This window comes from Carcharodon carcharias, chromosome 20, assembly GCF_017639515.1.
Source record: "Carcharodon carcharias isolate sCarCar2 chromosome 20, sCarCar2.pri, whole genome shotgun sequence".
Lineage (NCBI taxonomy): Eukaryota > Metazoa > Chordata > Chondrichthyes > Lamniformes > Lamnidae > Carcharodon > Carcharodon carcharias.
The window spans coordinates 76,768,777-76,780,800 of NC_054486.1; positions in this window are offsets into that span (position 1 = coordinate 76,768,777).

Genomic DNA, 12,024 nt, shown 5'->3' on the forward strand with positions numbered 1-12,024 from the left:
ATCAGATTACAAGGTCCAGGTGGCATCAACTTTCCAATCAAAGGCAGGATCCTTACTCCCCTCAGCTAAAAGAGGCAGCAGGTCGTTGGTTCTCTCTATGTTCTTCACAATCATTATTGAGTGCGATGTTGGCAGACTTCTATGAATCCTGGAAAATCTTTGGGCAGAATTTTCACCTTGGTGGGTGGGCGCCCAACCCGTTCGAGCGGGAAATGACGTGCAGTCGAATGATAGTTCGGTTGGCAAGAGCACACGGGAATTGGCAGCACGCCCGCCGACAATTAAAAGGCCTGTTAAGGCCATTATCGATTAAGTTAAATTTTTCACAAGCAGGCAAAAAGGCCAAGCGGCCTTTGCACTTTTTAGGAAACCTCATCCACAGGCAGGACAAGGTTTCCTAAAGCAAATAAAAATAAAACTTTAAAACTTAATTAAATTTAATTAATAACATGTCCCTGATCATGTGTCAGAGTCACATGAGGGGTCATGTTTTATAACATTTTAAATTTTCTTATTTTTTTTAAACTCTTCATCTCCCTGAGGCAGCTCTGGAGATGCGCACTCGTGCACATGCGCCAAGTTCCCACTCGCCCTCCACCCTCCCACTCGCACAAGCAGCCCTGAACACTGCCGCTCACGTTTCACACTAGGTGGGCCTTAAGTTCCCCACCAGCGTGAAATCGCCTTCCAGCCCCAGTCGTAGGCGGCAATCGGCTTCCTGCCCACCCCCACTGAGCCCCCCTGACATAGGCAAGATTCTGCCCCATCTGTTGCTCATCAGTTGAACGACTCACTGTTTTCTTCAACCTTTTGTTTTGAAACAGTGGAACTTCAGCCTTCAGAAGCTGAGGAAGTTTATGTAAACTCCAGAAAATTCCTTTCTTTCACAGATAAACCAACCACTATACCCCGGGCAGAGAGTGATGTTATGAATCTCTTTAGTTCTTCATGAAGTAAGGCCAGAGGTGGTGGATAAAAAAGACACTGCAGCAGACAGTGACCATCCCCATGAAGACCTGCTGGACCCGAATTGACTCTTCCTGGAGTGATGAGGAAGAGCCCCTTGTGGTACTGAATGATATCCTGGAGGTTGAGGTCCTAGAGAATGATCATCTTTCCAGTTGAAGGACGCAGGATATGAAGTCTCTGTTGTCATTTAGAGGAGTCAGATGTCTTCATAGTGGCTGAGCAGCATTCAGACTTAGTTTCTTTGGTAGATTCAATGTATTCCCTACTTTTTCATCTGTTGTCCATGAAGAGTCTTCCACAGAGAATGCCTTGCCCGAGTCCAGGGCAGAGTCCATAGAGGATCACGCTACTACAAATCTGGTGCTGTCCAGGGGTGAGAGTCAATTGACTCTCACTCAGTCCCAGCTGAAGGTCTTCTTCCCTCCAGAGTTGGAGATCAGCACAGAAGCTGTAGCACTTTAGCACTTTAGCACTTCTGAAGCTGCAGAATCCTGTACAGCAATCTTGTTCTCAAGTTACTTGTCTACAGGAAATTACTCTCATTACAGAAGATTAGGCTGTCTTGTCTCCACATCCTCAGCAATTCTTCCTATTGCTGATAGTAGAGCTACCTCACACAGAGAGAAGTGTGGCTCTCTTACCATTGCCTACAGAAAGTAAACAGTCCTCCCAAAATGTTATTGGAAAATCATCTCTTCTTCTTTCCCTGAAAGTATTACAGGAAGTTGGTCATTTTCTTTCCTTCATCATCTAAGTTAATTGACATCTCAGATCTTCAATGCCTTTTCAGTCATCAATACATCAGTGGATGATATGCTGTGACAGGCTTCACTGGAGTCAAAGATCATTGCTCTTTCCGTGTTCTTTGAGGGAGCAACAAGTTCCTCAGATTGTCCTGAGTTCTTCTCTCCTAGTTCCAAAGAGTCCAAAGGTCGATTCTCTTCGGTCGTTGTTGTCTTTGCTGTTCAGTCATACTGATTCCCAGCAATGCTGACAACAATGCTGCTAAAGTGTTGTCCTATTCTGCAGATGATGATGTTCTTCTAGATGCAGAAGTCCTCTGTCTCCAAGGCATCGTTCCTAAGGACCAGGAATATCGAAGGAAGATCAAAGCCTCCAGGACTGTGACTTGGGGAGGGAAAGAGTAGGAGTTGGAGTTGGGCAGAATCTGTAACTGTGAAAAGGGAGTTGCAGAAATGTAATGTAAATAGTTAAATATATAGCTTCATGTTGTTGTTGAAAACAGGATTGTACTGGGGAGGCGTAGTATAAAGGGTTAACAGATGGCATATGCTAATATATGATGTAGATGATAATGTACCACTGACATCACTCAGTCATGCGTTAGACTCGAGAGAGAGTGGGAGAGGTTGGAATCATGCCTAGGAGCTACTGGCCTACTCTGTAACCTGTTTAGATGTGGTACTAATAAACAAGTGTTAAGCAGATACTAGAATATATCTGTCTAAGAACCAAGTCCCATGCCAAGAGTCCAAGAAAGAAGAACCATCTCAGAACAAATGAAACTATGTGCTTCATTTACAACTGGTTGGAATATCTATTCGGATATGCCTGAGGAAACTATAGTACAAAAAAATTGCAGTGCCTGTTTCTTATTCTTTTTTAGCAAACCAATGTATTATAATATTCAAGATTATTATTCCAAGTACATTCCATAACCTCATTGTATTTACAACAATGTTCAGTACACAGGCTTTTAAAACATGAAGGTTATAAGAACAGATCACTTAGTAAGATTGCAGTATAAGATGGTTACTGAATAATTTACACAAGCATGATCACAATTGTCTCCCTAATTTGAGTTCCAATTTAAAGACAAAGAAAGTGTTCAAAAGTGGTAAAGTGGTGTTTTTCTTGACATAAGCACTTACTCAAAGAAATGAAAATAAGCCGAGCCTCCAAACAAAATAACCAGTTCTGTGGGTAGAATTGTACATTTATTGAAAAAAGGAATGAGACTGTAACCTAGAAATTACTCTTGGCAATATTAACAGACAAGCACTTAATGCATGTGAATAACAGTATTGAATCCACTCCTTTAACCCTTTTATTTTATCTTAAACACTTCAAAAATGTTGCTTAAATAATAGAACCATAGTAAAGCTGTGGCACAGAAAGAGGCCATTCAGCCCATTATGTTTGTGCCGGCCAAAAAATTAAAAATAAAAAAACTAGCCGCCCAATCTAATCCCACCTTCCAGCACCTGGCCTGTAACCTTCCAGGTTACAGCACTTCAGGTGCAAGTCCAGGTATCTTTTAAAAGAGTTGAGGATTTCAGTCTCCACCACCAAACCAGGCAGCGAATTCCAGATACCCACCACCCTCTGGGTGAAGAATTTTTTCCTCATGTCCCCTCTAACCCACCTACCAATCACCTTAAATATGTGCCCCCTGACAATGGACCTCTCTGCTAGGGTAAACAGGGCATTCCTGTCTATCTAGGCCCCACATAACCTTGTACACCGCAATTAATTCAGCCCTCAGCCTCCTCTGTTCTAAGGAAAATAATCCAAGCTTCTCCAATCTTTCCTCATAGCTGCAATTTTCAAGCCCTGACAACATTCTTGTAGATCTCCTCTGCACTCTCTCCAGAGCAATTAGGTCTGAGCTGTAATGTGGCAACCAGAAATGTACACAAAATTCCAGCTGTGGCCTAATAAACATTTTATACAGTTCCACCATTACATCCCTGCTTTTGTATTCAATACCTTGTCAAATAAAGGAAAGCATTACATATGCTTTCTCTACCACCTTATCCACCTGTCCTGCCACTTCAGAGACCTGTGGACATGCACTCCAAGGTCTCTCACTTTTTTAATGAACAGAACAATCTTGTATGAGCATGTTAAGTGTTCATCAGCAAGAATCAAGAGCAGCCCCAGAACTCACAGGAGCACGCTATTAAGAAAAATGCATATACAGTATTGCAAGATCAATTTTATTAGAAATGGTAAATGATTTAGCCAATCATCATGCACCAGCAATAATAGTGCTCAACCATTGTTGAGTGGCTAATGAGGCATTTAATGAGCAAAAACCTGACAAAACTTCACTAATGTAGCCATGCAAAGCGCAAAGCACACATTGTTGTACTTAATGGCTCAGCTGAAATTATAAAAATGCTGAAAGCCCTCCAAAGCCCTGCCTGTGCAAAGCCATTCTGCCTGGTGCAAATCAAATTGCACCCTCCATTGAGATTATTGTGGGCAGGAGTGCTCTTTACTGTCCATTTGATAAGGACAATCATCAGTTGCTGGATATGTTTCCATCAGCTCCTGGAACAGAGCTGTAATTGTTGTAAACTGAAGAGGAATGAGGTCAGATGACCAAACAAGGGTAATGCAACAAGAGTGTGAAATCTTATAATACATACACTTCAGTTGTGCATTAGGGTGAGGATGTCTTAAAAGCTCAGGTGTAAATATTCATCTTACTCATTTTATTTATTCATTGTAAAGTGAAAAAATAAAGCGATGAAACATGCAAAGATTTTATTTGAATCAGATATAACTTAGAAAAAGCATAAGTGCATTTTGTATTTCTTCTACCAGCACTCCCACCACCACCACACTCCCCACCAATACCATCTCTTATCTTGTGTGGAACTGGTTTCAGTGGTGCAGCTTTTATTTTTAAAAAAACAATGGGAGCAGGTAACCATTGTAGTCAATGCCAGCAGTCTAGACCCGAGGACTGCAGTGCAAGAAGGAGCTTAATAACCTCACACAAGTGAAGGTGAGTGAATGCAGCTTCATATGCTATATCCTAACAACTGCACCACACATTATTCCGTTCACCACATCCCATTCACAGGCCTACCAACAATCTCAATCAACCATGAGACGTACCTCATATTCATAGCCTTAGCTTGTTGTAGGTTGTTGGTTACAGTTCAGTAAGCCTGAAGAAATCTTTGTAGTTATACATAGGTTAACTGTCAATCTTTATTGACTTTTTTTAATTCATCCATGGGATGTGGGTGACGCTGGCTAGGTCAGCATTTATTATCCATCCCTAATTGTCCTTGTTCAGATGACATTTAAGAGTCAACCACATTGCTGTGGGTCTGGAGTCACATGTAGGCAAGATTCCTTCCCTAAAGGGAATTAGTGAACCAGGTGAGTTTTTACAAATTGGCAATGGTATTATGGTCATCAATAGACTTAATTCTTATTTGAATTCAAATTCCACCATCTACCATGGTGGGATTCGAACCCAGGACCAGTCTAGTGACAATACCATTATGCCACCACCTCTCCCAAACTGCCGGAACTATTTACAAATATACAGTAAAGGATACAAGCTGCAAGCTGTCTCCATGCTTGCTGGTACACACGGCTCTGTCCAACACTAGACTCGTTGCAGGTCATGTGCTCTCTTACATCACTGTCTGGCGGTACTGCACCATATTACTATCATACATTTACATTATCTTTAATACATTATTACTACACCATCTGCCCCATTCAAGTCCTTGAATTCAAAGATTCAGGCAGTCTGGAGGCCTTGTAACCCGCCCATATCTAGTTCACACTACTGTTGGAGGAATGGTAGGCTCTGTCAATGCTGGTTCTTCCTGTAGGTTTGGAGGTTGTTCTGGTGTCTGGGTATGTTTCTTGATATCTCTCCACTGCATAGTGAGGGTAGGTGGTCCAGGGATGAGGAGGAGTCTCCTCCTGTTTCTCCTGCATGTGCCCTCTGGGGTGCCAAACAGGTAAGAGCAAGGTTGGCTCTCATTCTTTCTAATGATGGTACCTTCTTTCTAGAGGTCTTTAATCCAAACCTTGTCATCTTTCTGTAATTGTGGCAAGTGTCAGGTGCGGTACCTTCTATTTTAGGCAAAAACTTGCTTCTGCCTGTGTGACTCCTCTCTTGCTTGGATGTCTTGGTAATCCTCAATTACGAACCCTGGTTGGAGTTTTCTTGGCAGGATTGGAAGTTGTGTGCAGAGTTTCCTGCCTACCAGGAGTTTGGATCTGGACAGGTCACATCGTAAAGGGGTGAACCTGTATGTCAGCAGTGCTGTGGGGAATCCCTCATTCTTTATTAGGATGGCTTTTACTGTAAGGACCCCTCTTTCAGTCTCCCATTTGACTGTGAATATCTTGGGGAGCTGGTGCGGTGGTGGAAGCCAGATGTGGTGACAAAGTGCACAAACTATTCATTTGAAAATTGTGGGCCATTATCGGATACGATCTCGTCCAGGATGCCGTGGTTTGTAAATATCTTTTCTGGTGCCTCAATTACTGCCTTTGTGGTAATCATGTATAGTTGCTTCACCTCAACTCATCTGGAGAAGTTGTCCACCACCTTAAGGAATGATTTGCTGTTGAAGCTGAACAGGTCAACACCCAGCCTCTCCCATGGCCTGCTTGGGAATTGTGTGGAGATGAGGAGCTCTCTTTGATTCTGCCTGTGGAATGCACTTACCTGGCCATTTACAATGGTGCCTTTAATCATCTTGGAAACTCCTGACCACCAGACAGCAGATTGGGCCCATGCTCTGCACTTGGTGATGCCCAGGTAGCCCTGGTGTATTTTTTTGAAGGATCTCTGGCCACAGGGAGGCTGAGATGATCAGCCACTCGTCTATAACCGTAGGATGTCTTTGTTGCTCGAACAAAGTTTTCACGGTCGCTCTGGGTTTGGTCTCTGCTGAGGCTATCTTTGTTGACAGTATCTGTGGATACGGGCACATTCCTCATCGCAGAGGTCTGTTGGATTTTAGTAGTGGTCACTGGCAGGTGTCTCCTTGTCAGTGGGAGTACACTTCCAGTTGTTCGATGAGATTGATATCCAGTTTTGTCAGGAGATTCACTGTGGTGTCTGAAAGTGTGCCTGCTGTTGCCTGGTTTTTACCTTGGGCGTATACTGTCTCATAGGCAAACAGCATGAGGAGCAGGTGAAACCTCTGGATTCTGGGAGGCATCCTAGCTAGCTCCTTCTTGTCCAATAAGGATACTAGTGGTTTGTGGTGCTTATTGATTGTAACCTTGAGGTCGGTGATATAATCTGAAAACATCCTGCATGCCCACATGACTGCGAGGGCTTCCTTTTCTATTACGGCATACCTCATCTCCATGCCCAACAGCCCTCTGGATGTGTAGTACTTCTATCCAATTGTTCCTGGAATAGGACCATTCCCACACCTGTAGACAAAGCATCTGCCGCTGTGGTGGTGGGAAAGGCTGGGCCAAAATGTTGGTTGAGAGCTGCATCGCCTTGGTGTGAGTGAATGCTTGCTCTTGATGGGAGTCCCAGCGCCATGCTTGGTCTTTCTTAAGTAGATGCTTCAAGGGTTCCATGATCTGTGCCAAAATTGGTAAAAGTTTTGCTAGCTGGTTTGCCATCCCCAAGATTTGCTTGAAGATGGGGTCGGAAACTCGCTGATAGCCTTGGTTTTTTTGTGGGTCCGCCATGATGCCTTTATTGCTGACGATGTGGCCCAGGAACCAAGTTGATATTTTGGAAAACTCATTTGTCATTCAGCGTCAGGCCAGCTTCCTGCAGGCGCTCTGAGACTACCATTATTCTCTTGTCATGGTCACCTACGATGTACCATGAAGCAATACATTAACCATGTGGCAAATGATGCCCTGAAGGCCCTGCAAAAATGGCCGATGTCATACGTTGGAATATTTCTAGTGCCGATGGGATTCCAAATGGCAGGTGGTTAAAAGAGAATCTGCCGAAGGGGGTAATGAATGTTGTCAGTGACCTGGAATCTTTGTCAAGGGGGAGTTGCCAAAAGCCGCTGTTTGTGTCCAGTTTTGAAAATGCTGTGCTCTTTGAGTTTAGCTAGGCTTTCGTCCACTAGGGACATGTGATGTACTTCCCTGGCTACAGCTTTGTTGAGCTGTGTCAGGTCGACACAGATTTAGATGGACATATTGGGTTTTAGAACTGGGACCATCCCAGAGCACCGTGCAGTTGGTTGTGTGACTGGGGAGATGACTCCCATGTTTATTTGAGTGGGTGGGGGATCTTACATGGTGTGAATAGGCACACAGGTTTAGCAGCCTCCCTCAGTCTCTCAGTGTGATCCTTGTGCATTTTTCAGTTGCCCCAGTCCTGCGAAGCATTTCGGGAACTCACATTTGTACTTGGAGCCAGGCCCTTGCTGTCTGACCTTGTCAATCTTCTGCAACAGGCTAAGTTCAACACAGGCTTTGCGGCTTAGTAATAAATAGTCCTGGTTTGGATCACAAAGACGGTCTCAAAGATTGTTTATTCTTGTATCTCAGTGTCACCTCTGGAGTGCCTTTCACTGGGAGCTTTAAACCTCCTGCCCTGGATAGGGATGTTGTGGCCGATGTCAGCTGCTGGGTTACCAGCTATGGTTCTTTGTCCAACAGGACTGTTACACTGGCTCCAGTGTATAATTTAACATTTGTTAAATGGCCATTAACTGAAATATCCCCATTACAAAATATGAGAAACTAAGATCTTTGACCTCACCCAAGAAGCATGGCTGTGTGTCTTCTGGGCTTTCATTCTCAACCTCATGGATGATCTTCTGTGCATTTCAGAGATTTTGCGCTGCACAGTTTGCCGTAGTGTCCAGTCCTATTGCACTGAAAGCATTTGGCTGAAATTGCAGGACACTGATCTCACCTGTGGGGTGCTTTGCTCCACAGCGATGGCATGGACCCTCTATTGGCCAGTTCGGGTAATGCTTTCCTTGGCCTGGAGTGTCCCTGTGTCTTTGTTGCTTAACTTGCTGAAATGTGGGTTGGCCTCTGCACCACGGTTTATTTTCTCCCCTTAAAATGGTCCTGTGCTGCTCATGGAGTTCTGATGGCCCAATTATCTGGACTGCCTTTTCTAGGGTTAGATCTTCCTTTGCTTGCATGAGGTCAGAGAATGTGTCATCCGCCACTCATACCATTATTCTGTCTCTGATGAGTTCAAATTTTAAGTATTTGCAACCTTCCGTCTTCCTGTACAGATCACTGATGAGTGAATCAATAGGTTCTCCTGGCTGATAGACTCGCTTGTTAAATTTAGCTCTTTCGAGTACCTAGTAAAGCAATGTGTTAATCTGCTCTGCTTCTGACTTTTTGTCCAAACCTGAAGTGACGTTGTATCTTAGGAATCTTTTCCTCCAAATTTCCCAATTATGTGATTGATCTGGGCCTTGGATTAGTCCGAATTGATGTGTGGAATTCTAATCCATGGTTAAATTTTTTAAAGTGTAGGTTCTGCTTTAAAAGCTTTCTGAATTTCGAGATGGCTTCGCCAATCACTTAGAGACAAAGAGATTTCCTGCACTTGCTGGTTTTGGCGTGCTCTGCTACAATGACAATTGTGCTCAGCTTGAAAATAAATTTTCAACAACAGCTACCTGAATCGACTGCCTGCAGAGTTCTTCTGCCTCGTTTTTTACTTTAAAATTGTAAATTTGTCAAATCCTGGCTTTTGCCTTCTCTCAACTGAGTTTAGAAGTCATGATTCTCCCATATTATTTAAGTAATTATTATTTTCCATTCTGGAGCAAGTGTTCAGGCTCTGACTTGGGGATCGAGTTTTAGTGAAGGGATTTTTCAAACTGCACTCTGACTCAATTATTTAAAGATTTCTCAGGATTTGCTGTAGCCTGGAGTTTTAAAAGATTTAGCTCACCACTGCTGGGTTTGCTGCTTTCGCACTCTGGGATTAGAAGCAGAGTCTTCTGCTACCGTAAGGAATTTAAAATTTCTGCATCCAGCTTCCAAGCCTTTCTTTGGAGCTTTTTCCTGGTGATTTTCCCTCTGTGCCTCTGCTTCTGGAGCTTCTTTTCAGGTCAGGCTGCTTTACTTAATTGTTTCTCAGTCTTCCAGCATTTTAATTTTTCTTTGCATTTTCTGCGAAGGTCTTAGGTTTTTCCACAAGCTGCCACCATATTGCAGAGCGTTGGTTACAGTTCAGTAGGTCTGAAGAAGTCTTCGCAGTTATACGTAGTTTAACTGTTAGTCTTTATTGACTCTTAGAACTATTTACAAATATACAGTAAAGGGTACAAGCTAGAAGCTGTCCCCATGCTTGCTGGTATACATAGCTCTGTCCAACACCAGACTGACCCTGGGTGCGGGTCATGTGCTGTCTTACACCACTGTATGGGCGGTACTATACTCAGTCCCACATTAACTCTACATGAACCAGACCCTCACACATTTAACTCACCCTCACACATTTAACACTGCTGCCAGCTGCACACTCATCTCACAACATATACACACAACCCAGCTACTCAACCGTGGAAGGCACATCAAGCATATTGCACCACACTCACTGGCACAATTCTTTCTCTCTTGCAGGGGAAGATGGCTAATAATTGTAGAAAGCTGCGCCTAACCAACAAGCCGGGGCAGGTACAGTGCCATATCCTCACTCTCATGGAGGAGATCGTGCTGGAAATCATTGGAGCAACCCTCACTGAGGCCATGGCCAGAGTGTAGCTGAAGCCATAGAGGATGATGGCATGTTCCTGCCACATATATTAGAGGGTAGCACAGAGGCGGGATCTGCACATAGTGAGCCACCAGCATGAGTGGCCTGCAGCCAGGACAAAGATAAGGAAGGTGTCAGCTCCAACTACCCGGAGGGGGAGCTCACACACAATTTTGCTAGAGAGAAGACAATGGGGTCCCCTCTCCTGGTGTAAAGAGCCTCTATCACCTCTCAGATTCAACAATGGACAGAGAACAGAGAGATGTTAGATATACTGGCTAGTAGGATCCCAGTTCCAAGAAATTCAGGGCCCATGTGGCCACATTCACACCCAGCAGCAGAGCTCTCACTCTGCTTTGAACCTGATTCCAAGAGGCGGCAGACTTGTATGAGCACCTACTTTGTGAATTGCAGGTGATACACATACTGCTCCGGACTTAGATAGTGGAAAGAAAAGTGCTTCCAGAAGACCCTGGATCGATAAGGCCTCCTACTGAGAAAGCTTCTTCCCCCCATCCCCTCAGCCCTCCTCCACCCTCTGCAAGCAGCTTCTTTTTTTGATGCCTCTGGACCATCTCCCTCTCATGCTCCAGCCCAAGGGCAATTGCTACTATGGCTACTATAGGAGCAAGTGGCATGCTCAGAGTCAGTCACAGCCAACTCCTTCCATAAATGCAGCACCACTCCCTGCAGACTTCACCAATTGTAACCGACTCCTCAAAACTTCCAGAACTTCCATAAACTCAGACAGGGCCAAAAGAAAGTAATCAAACTAACCTTTGGATTGTTGATAATCTCTAAATAGCGGTGGTGGCGGAATCCTTCTTGCTGCCGAACATATGCAAGGTGTGTGCGTTTAAAAGAGGCTATTAACTAGAGCGGTGAGGTCCAAAATGGCAACGCTTGTGCCAAATCAGCATTGCACGCATGACATCACAATTTGCTTACTCTGCATACTTGCAATGCCCACGCTAACACCCTCAATACAATAGTATTCAGAATGGGCCATACCAGAAGTGAGTGAAAGCGGCACAGATATCATTTTAAAACTAAAATGGTGTGCATAATGATGAAATTACCACCATTACAGAGCCCAAATTTATGGCCTTAATGTCACCCTGCAACAAAATCTCAGTAGCCATGTTTTACATGTACAGCAACTGAAATCAGTAAACACAAAGTTTGCTGGAGCCGCAGTGAAGAATTTTGTTTAAAAATAAATTACTTCATTCTGTTCAGGCTGAATAGATTATCACACTATTCATGAATCCTAAAACCTTGTTTGAACTGCTGGAATGCCTTAGTTGACCTCGTTCACAAATCCCTGCAAAGCACTACATCCTGAAGATTAATGAAAATCTTCAAATAGGATAAACAATTAAAGAACTGACAGAAATCTACCTACTCTCCCACACCAATACAAGAACTGAGAGGTAGATTTTGTCTTCGCCACCTCAGTAAATATCTGGCAGAGCGGATTACTCGTCTTTATTTTCAGTCTTTTGAAATCAGAAAATCAGGTAGGTTCTATAAAGGACAGGCTGTTTGCTCCATTGGATTACTGCCCAGGCAGTGAAGACAAAAACATTATCTTTTCATCCTCC